Genomic DNA, 10666 nt, shown 5'->3' on the forward strand with positions numbered 1-10666 from the left:
AAAACGAAATTTTCAGAAGAAAAAAAGCGGTATAATACACTTTGATTAGGTCTAATTGTAGAGAGAAGAGTAGAATGTGGAACAGAACAAAATTAGAGCAGTAGCAATAATCTTTCCATGGCAATCTGCACAAAATTATTTAAGCTTGGAGTAGCAATAATTTGTTTACTGTAGCTCAACCAACATGGCTGAGTGGAGAAGTTTTTAATTTTATAAAACAAATTGTTATATGCCTAATAAGCATAATGGATATCTTCCTTTACAGAAAAGAATTATTTGAAAGAATTCTTCCACCGTTATTTGGTTCAATCGACAATGCGGAAAGAGTCTTCCTGCTACCGGAAGAATAAACCAATGAAGGCTCCCCAATATCCAGCCAACTGCATAAACTCATCAAGAACTTGTTAGACCCAATCTTACCTACGTATCTCTGGGATTCTTCATCAATTCAACAAGTAACTTACCTGAGCTAGAATGCCAAAGTCAGTTTGACGTTCAATGATCAACCAAGCTGTCAGTCCTATCATAGCCCATGCCCCATTAATTGCTTCAATCTTACGTTGCATTTGAATCGAGTTCATATATTAATTTAGTGCCAATATACAGAAAAAGAACCATCCATCTTTGAGTTTTTGACATTCAAAGTAAAACAATCAATGTCTAATAAAAATTACCGGTCCAATCTTTCAGAAAGGACCTTCTTGGAAGTATGAATAAGCTCACCCTCCTTTAATTTCTCTTTGCCTTCTATTTTCTGCATTTGTATGTCAGCCAAACGCTTAGCCTCCGCAGGATCAACCATGAGTATTTCGTCACCACTCTTACCTCCTTTCAGTATGTCAAAAAGGGCAAACATGTTAGCACTTGGCATGAACTCGTATTTCTACAGCACACTACATTATTATCTAACTTGTTTTATTTCTGTTATTTTGTACAAAGCAAGGTAGCTTTGGAGACTACATCCAAAGTTCCAACATATTGAACTAGCCAGCAACTCTAAAACTAGATCAGAACTGCTTAGGTTTTACTAAAGCTCAAGTGAAAACTAGTAAATTTTCACTTAGGTTCTTTGTGGTGGCAGTTTACATGCTGAACCAAAATTAATTCAGATCTAATTTACATTAAAAATGGTCAACTCATTCTATCAACTCACTTACATGGAGTAAGACTCAAATCTAAAAAGGGGCACCATAAATAAAATATAAGTTTGAGATTCTAGACTGCAAGCTGATAAAAATGGTCCACTACTCCCTTTTGAGAAAGACTAAAATCTGTCAAGGGGAATTATTGGCAAAAGCTAACTACTTTAAAAAGTACTCAATTTGAGAGGTTTTAATCTGAGTTGAAATGGACAAGGCACATGGGCGAGTTGCATGTTGTATCAATTGAACCATTCCATACCTGTGAAATTTCACAATATTAAAACCAGATATTGTAAAACCCAAGATCCATACAGTAGCATTAATCAGAGCCTGAAATTTCTCACTATTGCTATGGTGGGTGATTGAGTTGATCTCTAGCTTGCTATGTTCCCCCTTATTGTATGCGAGGGTCCTCCTCCCTAATGTAATTCCTTTCTCTCTTCAAAAAAAATCAGCATCATTTCAAATAAAAAAAAAACTTCCAGAACCGTTCCCAGTCACCACTTGATACATATATAAAATGTGAGTTTCAAGAATCAATTGGGACTAAAACGATATTATCCTCATTAGCTTAACATCTATCATGGAGTCTGATGAAGTTGAACAGCAGAAAAAAGTGTATGTGATAAACATTGTGTGTATATTTAATGCTCCTATGTACATTTGTGGACCAGAGAAATGAATTCACTCACAGAAAAAATCTTATAAAGGATATGACCTCTACAAAACTGCCCTTTTAAACAGCTAAAAGTTAACCACAAAGGATCCTTAGCTCTAAGAGCTAACTCTTTGCGTCTGTCCATATCTTTCTGTCTTTTTTCAGAGTCCAAAAATGAAATTTTAGAAACATCAGATTCCACAAACCAAAGCATATAATAATAGGAAAAGATTAGAAATTAAGAAAGATGATGACAAGTCAGAGGTATATGTTCAGTTCAAACCATACAGATAACTCAATTGAGGCAAATGCCAATGGATAATCCCAGATGAAGCCTCGAACAAATAAAAATCAGGGCGCAAAGACTTGTACAAGGAGAGCAGTATTGAATGTTCATAGCAGCATTAAAAAGAATATAATATTAACACCATGAAATAGCAAATAAATTAACTCCTTTCAAGTAATAATAACACCAAGACAAATGCGCGTTAAGAGCCCAAAGAATCCTCTTATTGACAAAGAAAAACCCTGAAGAGCCTAGAATGCCCTAAACTAACCTTTACATTCAATACTTCTCAAGAAACTTAAATGCCAAAGAAACAACAAACTCTTTACAAATTTCAGAAAAAATAAATTTTTACAAATTTCAGAAAACAAAAACTCTTTACAAACTCTTTAATAATTTCAGAAAACAAAAACGTCAGCTTTGTCGACGTCGTAACACAAATAATCATTACACATTGTTGGTTGGTCCACCACTATATCAGAAAAATCAAAGTAAAAACTCTCCGAAGAAGGAGAGAACCCATCTTGTAACTGTTGAAAGATCTCCGAAGAAGAGGGAGACGCAGACGAAGCCTCCAACACAGAAAAATCAGAAAAGGCATGCTCAGATGTCATCCCAAGGTCTATGATCAACTCCGGTGGAAGAAAGTTGTCCGAAGGACGAGGGAACCCATCATGTAGTATCTGCTGGAAGCTCACCGGAGAAGAGGGAGATGCAGATGAAGTCTGTAACAAAGAAATATCAGGCGGAGCTATATCGATAGGCAAACAGCACAGGTTAGAGGTCATTCCAAAGTCTTGTGTCATAAAGCTGTCCCAAGAAGGAGAGAACCCGTCATGTATCTACTGAGAGCTCTCCGGAGAAGAGGGAAATGTAGATGAAACCTCTGACAAAGTGGTCGGCTCTGTAGGTGAAGGGTTATCAAAGGGGAGGGCGTCATGCACAATCGCAGTCCCGACCGGTGAGGTGTTTTCGGTGAATTCTTTGGGAGGGAGGTCATGTGGAACCGGAAAAGAGCCAGTATGTAGTGAAGTAGAGATTAGAGGGCGGCCCAACAGAGTAGAGGGATCGACCCTAAGGCGTTGTCGCACTTCAGAACTCAACCTGGTGTAATCTTGAACGAGACTGTTTATCTTGGATTTGTCATTGGGCCAAGATTCAAGATCACCTTTTGGAACACCGGTGCAAAGAAAGAGAACTTCAGTACCACATAAGGTAGTGATCTGGTTGCAGAGAGACTTGAAGCCCTTGAGTCGCCTCTTAAAGGTATCGACTCTCTTCTTGGGGCAACTAAGCAAACTCCGCATAGGCGTCATGTTGGTTGCTTGATGATCCTCACTGACTCTTCTCTTCGGCATCACTCTTCTCTTCTTCCCAAATCCCAAATCCCAAGCTCTTCACTCTTTGATCGCTCTTTCTTCCCTTCCCACTCTTCCTTTCTCTCGATCAATCTTCCTGAATAAAAATTAGTATATCAAATATTTGACAATAAAAAGTAAATATATCTCAATAATGTAAGTCTAAATACACTAAGACTAAGACTTTAATATTTCTTATAAAAGCAAATAAACGTTGGAAATTCCGTTTTTATCGTATAGGAAAGGGAACAGACCAAAATGTTCATCTATGTATAGCTCTATCTATTAAATATTTTTGTTTAAAAATAATGATTTTTTATACCTTTGAAAGTGTATCTTCATATTTATACGTTTTTATGTGTAGGTTAATCTAGTCATTAGCCCCTAAATGCTAAACACTAACCCTAAAAATAGAACATAAACTACAAACTTTTTACACTAAACCCTCTAAAAGTCCAAGACCCGAAACCCTATAACCCCTAAACACTAAACCCCTAAACCCTAACTCCATTAGCCCCAAAACGCTAAACCTTTAACCCATACCCTAATTCAAGAACCTAAACCATAAACTTTTTACACTACACCCCCTAAAAGTCATAGACCCAAAACCCTATAACCCAAAACTCTAAACCCCAAATAGTAAACCCCTAAACCCTAATTCCATTAGCCCCTAAACACTATACCCTTAACCCTAACCTTAATTCCAGAACCTAAACCATAAACTTTTTTCACTAAACGGCCTAAAAATCCTAGAACCTAAACCATATAACTCCAAACGCTAAACCCCTACCCCTAACTCCATTAGCCCCCAAACGCTAAACCCTTAACCCTAACCCAAATTCGAGAACCTAAACCATAAACTTCTTACACTAAACCCCCTAAAAGTCCTAGACCCTAAACTCTATAACCCCAAACTCTAAACCCCTAAACCCTAACTCCATTAGCCCCAAAAGGCTAAACCATAAACTTTTTACGCTAAACCCCCTAAAAGTCCTAGACCCTAAACCCTATAACCCCAAACTCTAAACCCCTAAACCCTAACTCCATTAGCCCCTAAACGCTAAACCCTTAACCCAAATTCCAGAACCTAAACCATAAACTTTTTACACTAAACACCCTAAAAGTCCGAGACCCTAAACCTTATAACCCCAAACTCTAAACCCCTAAACCCTAACTCCATTAGCCCCTAAACGGTAAACCATAAACATTTTACACTGAACCCCTAAACGCTAAACCCTTAACCCTAACCCAAATTCCAGAACCTAAACCAAAAACTTTTTACAATAAACCCCCTAAAAGTCCTAGACCCTAAACCCTATAACCCCAAACTCTAAACCCTAACTCCATTAGCCCCTAAACGCTAAATCCTTAACCCTAACCCAAATTCCAGAACCTAAACCATAAACTTTTTACACTAAACCCCTAAAAGTCCTAGACCCTAACCCTATAACCCCAAACTCTAAACCCCTAAACCCTAACTCCATTAGCCCCTAAACGCTAAACCATAAACTTTTTACACTAAACCCCTAAACCCTCACTCCATCAGCCCCTAAACGCTAAACCATAAACTTTTTAAACTAAACCCCTAAACCCTAACTCAATTAGACCCTAAACGCTAAACCCCTAACCCTAACCCAAATTCCAGAACCTAAACCATAAACTTTTTACACTAAACCCCCTAAAAGTCCTAGACCATAAACACTATACTCTAAACCCCTAAACCCTAACTCCATTAGCCCCTAAACGCTACACACTTAACCCTAACCCAAATTCCAGAACCTAAATCATAAACTTTTTACACTAAACCCCCTAAAAGTCCTAGACCCTAAACCCTATAATGCCAAACTCTAAACCCCTAAACCCTACCTTAACCCTAACTCTAAATACCGTAAACCATAGAGACAAAATTGAACCCTAAATACCAAAAATCCTAACCCTATATCCCGAAATAATGCAGAAGCTAAACAATAAATACAAATACAGCATATAGAAATTAAGATTAAATCAAATAGAACAGTAAATTAATAATAAAAAAATTAGGGCTTAGGGTTACCTTCAGAAATTTGGGGAAAACCGAAACCCAATGTGGAAATCGAAGCCAAATGGGAAAATCAAGGGAAATCGAAGAAACTGACTCTTCCCTCTTTGATCGCTCTTTCTTCCCTTCCCACTCTTCCTTTCTCTCGATCAATCTTCCTGAATAAAAATTAGTATATCAAATATTTGACAATAAAAAGTAAATATATCTCAACAATGTAAGTCTAAATACACTAAGACTAAGACTTTTATATTTCTTATAAAATCAAATAAACGTTAGAAAATCCGTTTTTGTCGTATAGGAATGGGAACAGACCAAAATGTTCATCTATTTATAGCACTTTCTATTGAATATTTTTGTTTAAAAATAATGATTTTTAATACCTTTGAAAGTGTATCTTCATATTTATACGTGTTTATGTGTAGGTTAATCTAGTCATAAGTATAGGTTTTTATGTGTAGGTTAATCTAGTCATTAGTCCCTAAACGCTAAACCCTAACCCTAAATACAGGACATAAACCAAAAACTTTTTACACTAAACCCTCTAAAAGTCATAGACCCGAAACCCTATAACCCCTAAACACTAAACCCCTAAACCCAAACTCCATTAGCCCCTAAACGCTAAACCCTAAATCCAAAACCTAAACCATAAACTTTTTACACTACACCCCCTAAAAGTCATAGACCCTAAACCCTTTAACCCCAAACTCTAAACCCCAAAAAACAATACCCTAAACCCTGACCCAAATTCCAGCATCTAAACCATAAAATTTTTACACGAAACCCCCTACAAGTCCTAGAGCCTAAACCCTATAACCCCTAACTCTAAACCCCTAAACCCTAACTACATTAGCCCCAAACCCTAAACCATAAACTTTTTACAGTAAACCCCCTAAAAGTACTAGACCCTAAACCCTATAACCCTACCCTCTAAACCCTAACTCCATTAGCCCCTAAAAGCAAAACCCTTAACCCTAACCCAAATTCCAGAACCTAAACCATAAACTTTTTACACTAAACCATCTAAAAGTCCTAGCCCTAAACCCTATAACCCCAAACTCTAAACCCTAACTCCATTAGTCCCAAAACGCTAAACCCTTAACCCTAACCCAAATTCCAGCACCTAAACCACAAATTATTTACACTAAACGCCCTAAAAGTCCTAGACCCTAAACCCTATAACCCCAAACTCTTAAACCCTAACTCCATTAGCCCCTAAACGCCAAACCCTTAACCCTAACCCAAATTCCAGAACCTAAACCATAAACATTTTACACTAAACCCCCTAAAAGTCCAAGACCCTAAACACTATAACCCCAAACAATAAACCCTAACTCCATTAGCCCCCAAACGCTAAACCCTTAACCCTAACCCAAATTACAGAACCTAAACCATAAACTTTTTACAGTAAACCCCCTAAAAGTCCTAGACCCTAAACCGTATAACCCAAAACTCTAAACCCCTAAACCCTGAATCCATTAGCCCCTAAACGCTAAACCATAAATTTTTTTACACTAAACGCCCTAAAAGTCCTAGACCCTAAACCCTATAACCCCAAACTCTAAAACCCTAAACCCTAACACCATTACCCCCTAAACACTAAACCCTTAACCCAAACCAAAATTCCAGAACCTAAACCATAAACTTTTTAAACTAAACCCTCTAAAAGTCCTAGACCCTAAACCCTATAACCCCAAACTCTAAACCCTAACTCCATTAGCCCCTAAACACTAAACCCTTAACCCAAACCTAAATTCCCGAACCTAAACCATAAACTTTTTAAACTAAACCCTCTAAAAGTCCTAGAACCTAAACCCTATAACCCCAAACTCTAAACCCGAACTCCATTAGCCCCAAAACCCAAAACCCTTAACCCTAACCCAAATTCCAGAACCTAAACCATAAACTTTTTATAGAAAACACCCTAAAAGTCCTAGACCCTAAACCCTATAAACCCAAACTCTAAACTCCTAAACCCTAACTCCATTAGCCCCTAAATGCTAGACCCTTGACCCTAACCCAAATTCCAGAACCTAAACCATAAACTATTTACACTAAACGCCCTAAAAGTCCTAGACCCTAAACCCTATAACCCCAAACTCTAAACCCTAACTCCATTAGCCCCTAAACGCTAAACCTTTAACCCTAACCCAAATTGAAGAACCTAAACCATAAACTTTTTACACTAAACCCCCTAAAAGTCCTAGACCCTAAACCCTATAACCCAAAACTCTAAACCCCTAAGACCAAACTCCATTAGCCCCTAAACACTAAACCAAAATTTTTTTACACCAAACACCCTAAAAGTCCTAGACCCCAAACTCTAAACCCCTAAACACTAACTCCATTAGCCCCTAAACGCTAAACCCTTAACCTAAACCAAATTCCAGAACCTGAACCATAAACTTTTTACACTAAACCCCCTAAAAGCCCTAGACCCTAAACCCTATAACCCCAAACTCTAAACCCTAACTCCATTAGCCCCTAAACGGTAAACCCATAACCCTAACCCAAATTCCAGAACCTAAACCATAAACTTTTTACACTAAACCCTCTAAAAGTCATAGACCCGAAACCCTATAACCCCTAAACACTAAACCCCTAAACCCTAACTCCATTAGCCCCTAAACGCTAAACCCTAAATCCAGAACCTAAACCATAAACTTTTTACACTACACCCCCTAAAAGTCATAGACCCTAAACCCTTTAACCCCAAACTCTAAACCCCTAAACACCAACTCCATTAGCCCCTAAACACAATACCCTAAACCCTGACCCAAATTCCAGAACCTAAACCATAAGTTTTTTACACGAAACCCCCTACAAGGCCTAGAGCCTATACCCTATAACCCCAAACTCTAAACCCCTAAACCCTAACTACATTAGCCCCAAACCCTAAACCATAAACTTTTTACGGTAAACCCCCTAAAAGTCCTAGACCCTAAACCCTATAACCCCAAACTCTAAACCCTAGCTCCATTAGCCCCTAAACGTTAAACCCTTAACCCTAACCAGAATTCCAGAACCTAAACCATAAACTTTTTATAGAAAACCCCCTAAAAGTCCTAGACCCAAAACCCTATAACCCCAAACTCTAAACTCCTAAACCCTAACTCCATTAGCCCCTAAATGCTAGACCCTTGACCCTAACCCAAATTCCAGAACCTAAACCATAAACTATTTACACTAAACGCCCTAAAAGTCCTAGACCCTAAACCCTATAACCCCAAACTCTAAACCCTAACTCCATTAGCCCCTAAACGCTAAACCTTTAACCCTAACCCAAATTGCAGAACCTATACCATAAACTTTTTACACTAAACCCCCTAAAAGTCCTAGACCCTAAACCCTATAACCCAAAACTCTAAACCCCTAAGCCCTAACTCCATTAGCCCCTAAACACTAAACCAAAATTTTTTTACACCAAACGCCCTAAAAGTCCTAGACCCCAAACTCTAAACCCCTAAACACTAACTCCATTAGCCCCTAAACGCTAAACCCTTAACCCTAACCCAAATTCCAGAACCTAAACCATAAACTTTTTACACTAAACCCCCTAAAAGTCCTAGACCCTAAACCCTAACTCCATTAGCCCCTAAACGCTAAACCCGTAACCCAAATTCCAAAACCTAAACCATAAACTTTTTACAGTATACCCCCTAAAAATCCTAGACCCTAAACCCTATAACCCCAAACTCTAAACCCCTAAACCCTAACTCCATTAGCCCCTAAACGCTAACCCCTTAACCCTAACCCAAATTCCAGAACCTAAACCAGAAACTTTTTACACTAAACGCCCTAAAAGTCCTAGACCCTAAACCCAATAACCCCAAACTCCATTAGCCCCTAAATGCTAAACCCATAACCCTAACCCAAATTCCAGAACCTAAACCATAAACTTTTTACACTCCTAGACCCTAAACCCTATAACCCAAACTCTAAACCCTAACTCCATTAGCCCCTAAACGCTAAACCATAAATTTTTTACACTAAACGCCCTAAAAGACCTAGACCCAAACTCTAAGCCCCTAAACCCTAACTCCATTAGCCCCTAAACGCTATAACCCAAAAACTCTAAACCCTTAAAAGTCCTAGACCCTAAACCCTAAACCCCTAAACCATAATCTTTTTACACTAAACGCCCTAAAAGTCCTAGACCCTAAACCCTATAACCCCAAACTCTAAACCCCTAAACCCTGAACTCCAAACTCTACCTTATCCCTAACTCTAAATACCCTAAACCATAAAGACGAAATTGAACCCTAAATACCATAAATCCTAACCCTATATCCCGAACTAAACAATAATTACAAATACAGCACACAGAAATTAGGATTAAATGAAATAGAACAGTAAATTGAGATTAAATGAAATAGAACAGTAAATTAATAATAAATAAATTAGGGTTGAGGGTTACCTTCTGAAATTTGTGGAAAACCGAAAGCCAATGTGGAAATCGAAGCCAAATGGGAAAATCAAGGGAAATCGAAGTAGAATCTAAGAAATTGACTCTGAAATGGGGGAATCGAAGGAAATCGGAACGGAAATGGGTTAAATCGATGGAAATCGGGAGGGCTTTTAGGGGAAAAGAGTAGAGCGAGAGGGAGAAGGGAGAGGGAGGCCGAGAGTGAGAAGAGAGGGACGCCCAGAGGGAGAAGAGAGAGGGAGAAGGGAGAGGGAGGCCAAGAGAGACAAGGAGAGAAGATGGGAAGACGATGAAGGGAGAAAGATGCGAAGACGATGAGAAGAGAGAAGAGATACGAAGACGACGAAGGGAGAAGAAGCAGAGAGCGCGGGAGAATAAACAAATTTAGGGAGAGGAAGATCGAGAGGGAGAAGAGAGCTCCAATGAGATACAAAAAAATATCGTCGGTTGTATGTATTCTATATTGATTACAAAGTTTAATTAAATAATTATTTATTACATTAAATGGGTTAATTGGTTGATTGATCCAAGACTTATTTAATTACATAATTAGACTTCAGCTTGTGAATTGGTTAATTAATTAATAATTATTAAATAATTTATTCAGTTAAATAATTATTAGTTACATTAATTTTTTTTATATGTGTATATTTATTTATAATATTTAAATTATAAAAGTTTTTAGACTTGTGAAATACTTAATCATAATTTAATTTTAGTATATATCTTTTTCGATTTAATATTATTAGATATTTATA

At 37.9% G+C, this 10666-nt stretch overlaps 1 long non-coding RNA gene across 1 annotated transcript; it reads right to left on the reverse strand.

The window, feature by feature from the left end:
• Positions 1 to 180: 180 nt before the first annotated feature.
• LOC137962996 (uncharacterized) lies at positions 181 to 10314 on the reverse strand. Its single transcript, XR_011115186.1, has 4 exons — positions 9900 to 10314; positions 5498 to 5640; positions 465 to 828; positions 181 to 380 (listed from the first exon to the last, which is right to left on the reverse strand). It is a non-coding gene; the product is annotated as an uncharacterized lncRNA (long non-coding RNA).
• Positions 10315 to 10666: the final 352 nt, after the last annotated feature.

The sequence above is a fragment of the Aristolochia californica genome, unplaced genomic scaffold (assembly GCF_029961685.1).
Source record: "Aristolochia californica isolate CCGP_79_NKW_82.1479 unplaced genomic scaffold, dmAriCali1.0.hap1 SCAF_4, whole genome shotgun sequence".
Lineage (NCBI taxonomy): Eukaryota > Viridiplantae > Streptophyta > Magnoliopsida > Piperales > Aristolochiaceae > Aristolochia > Aristolochia californica.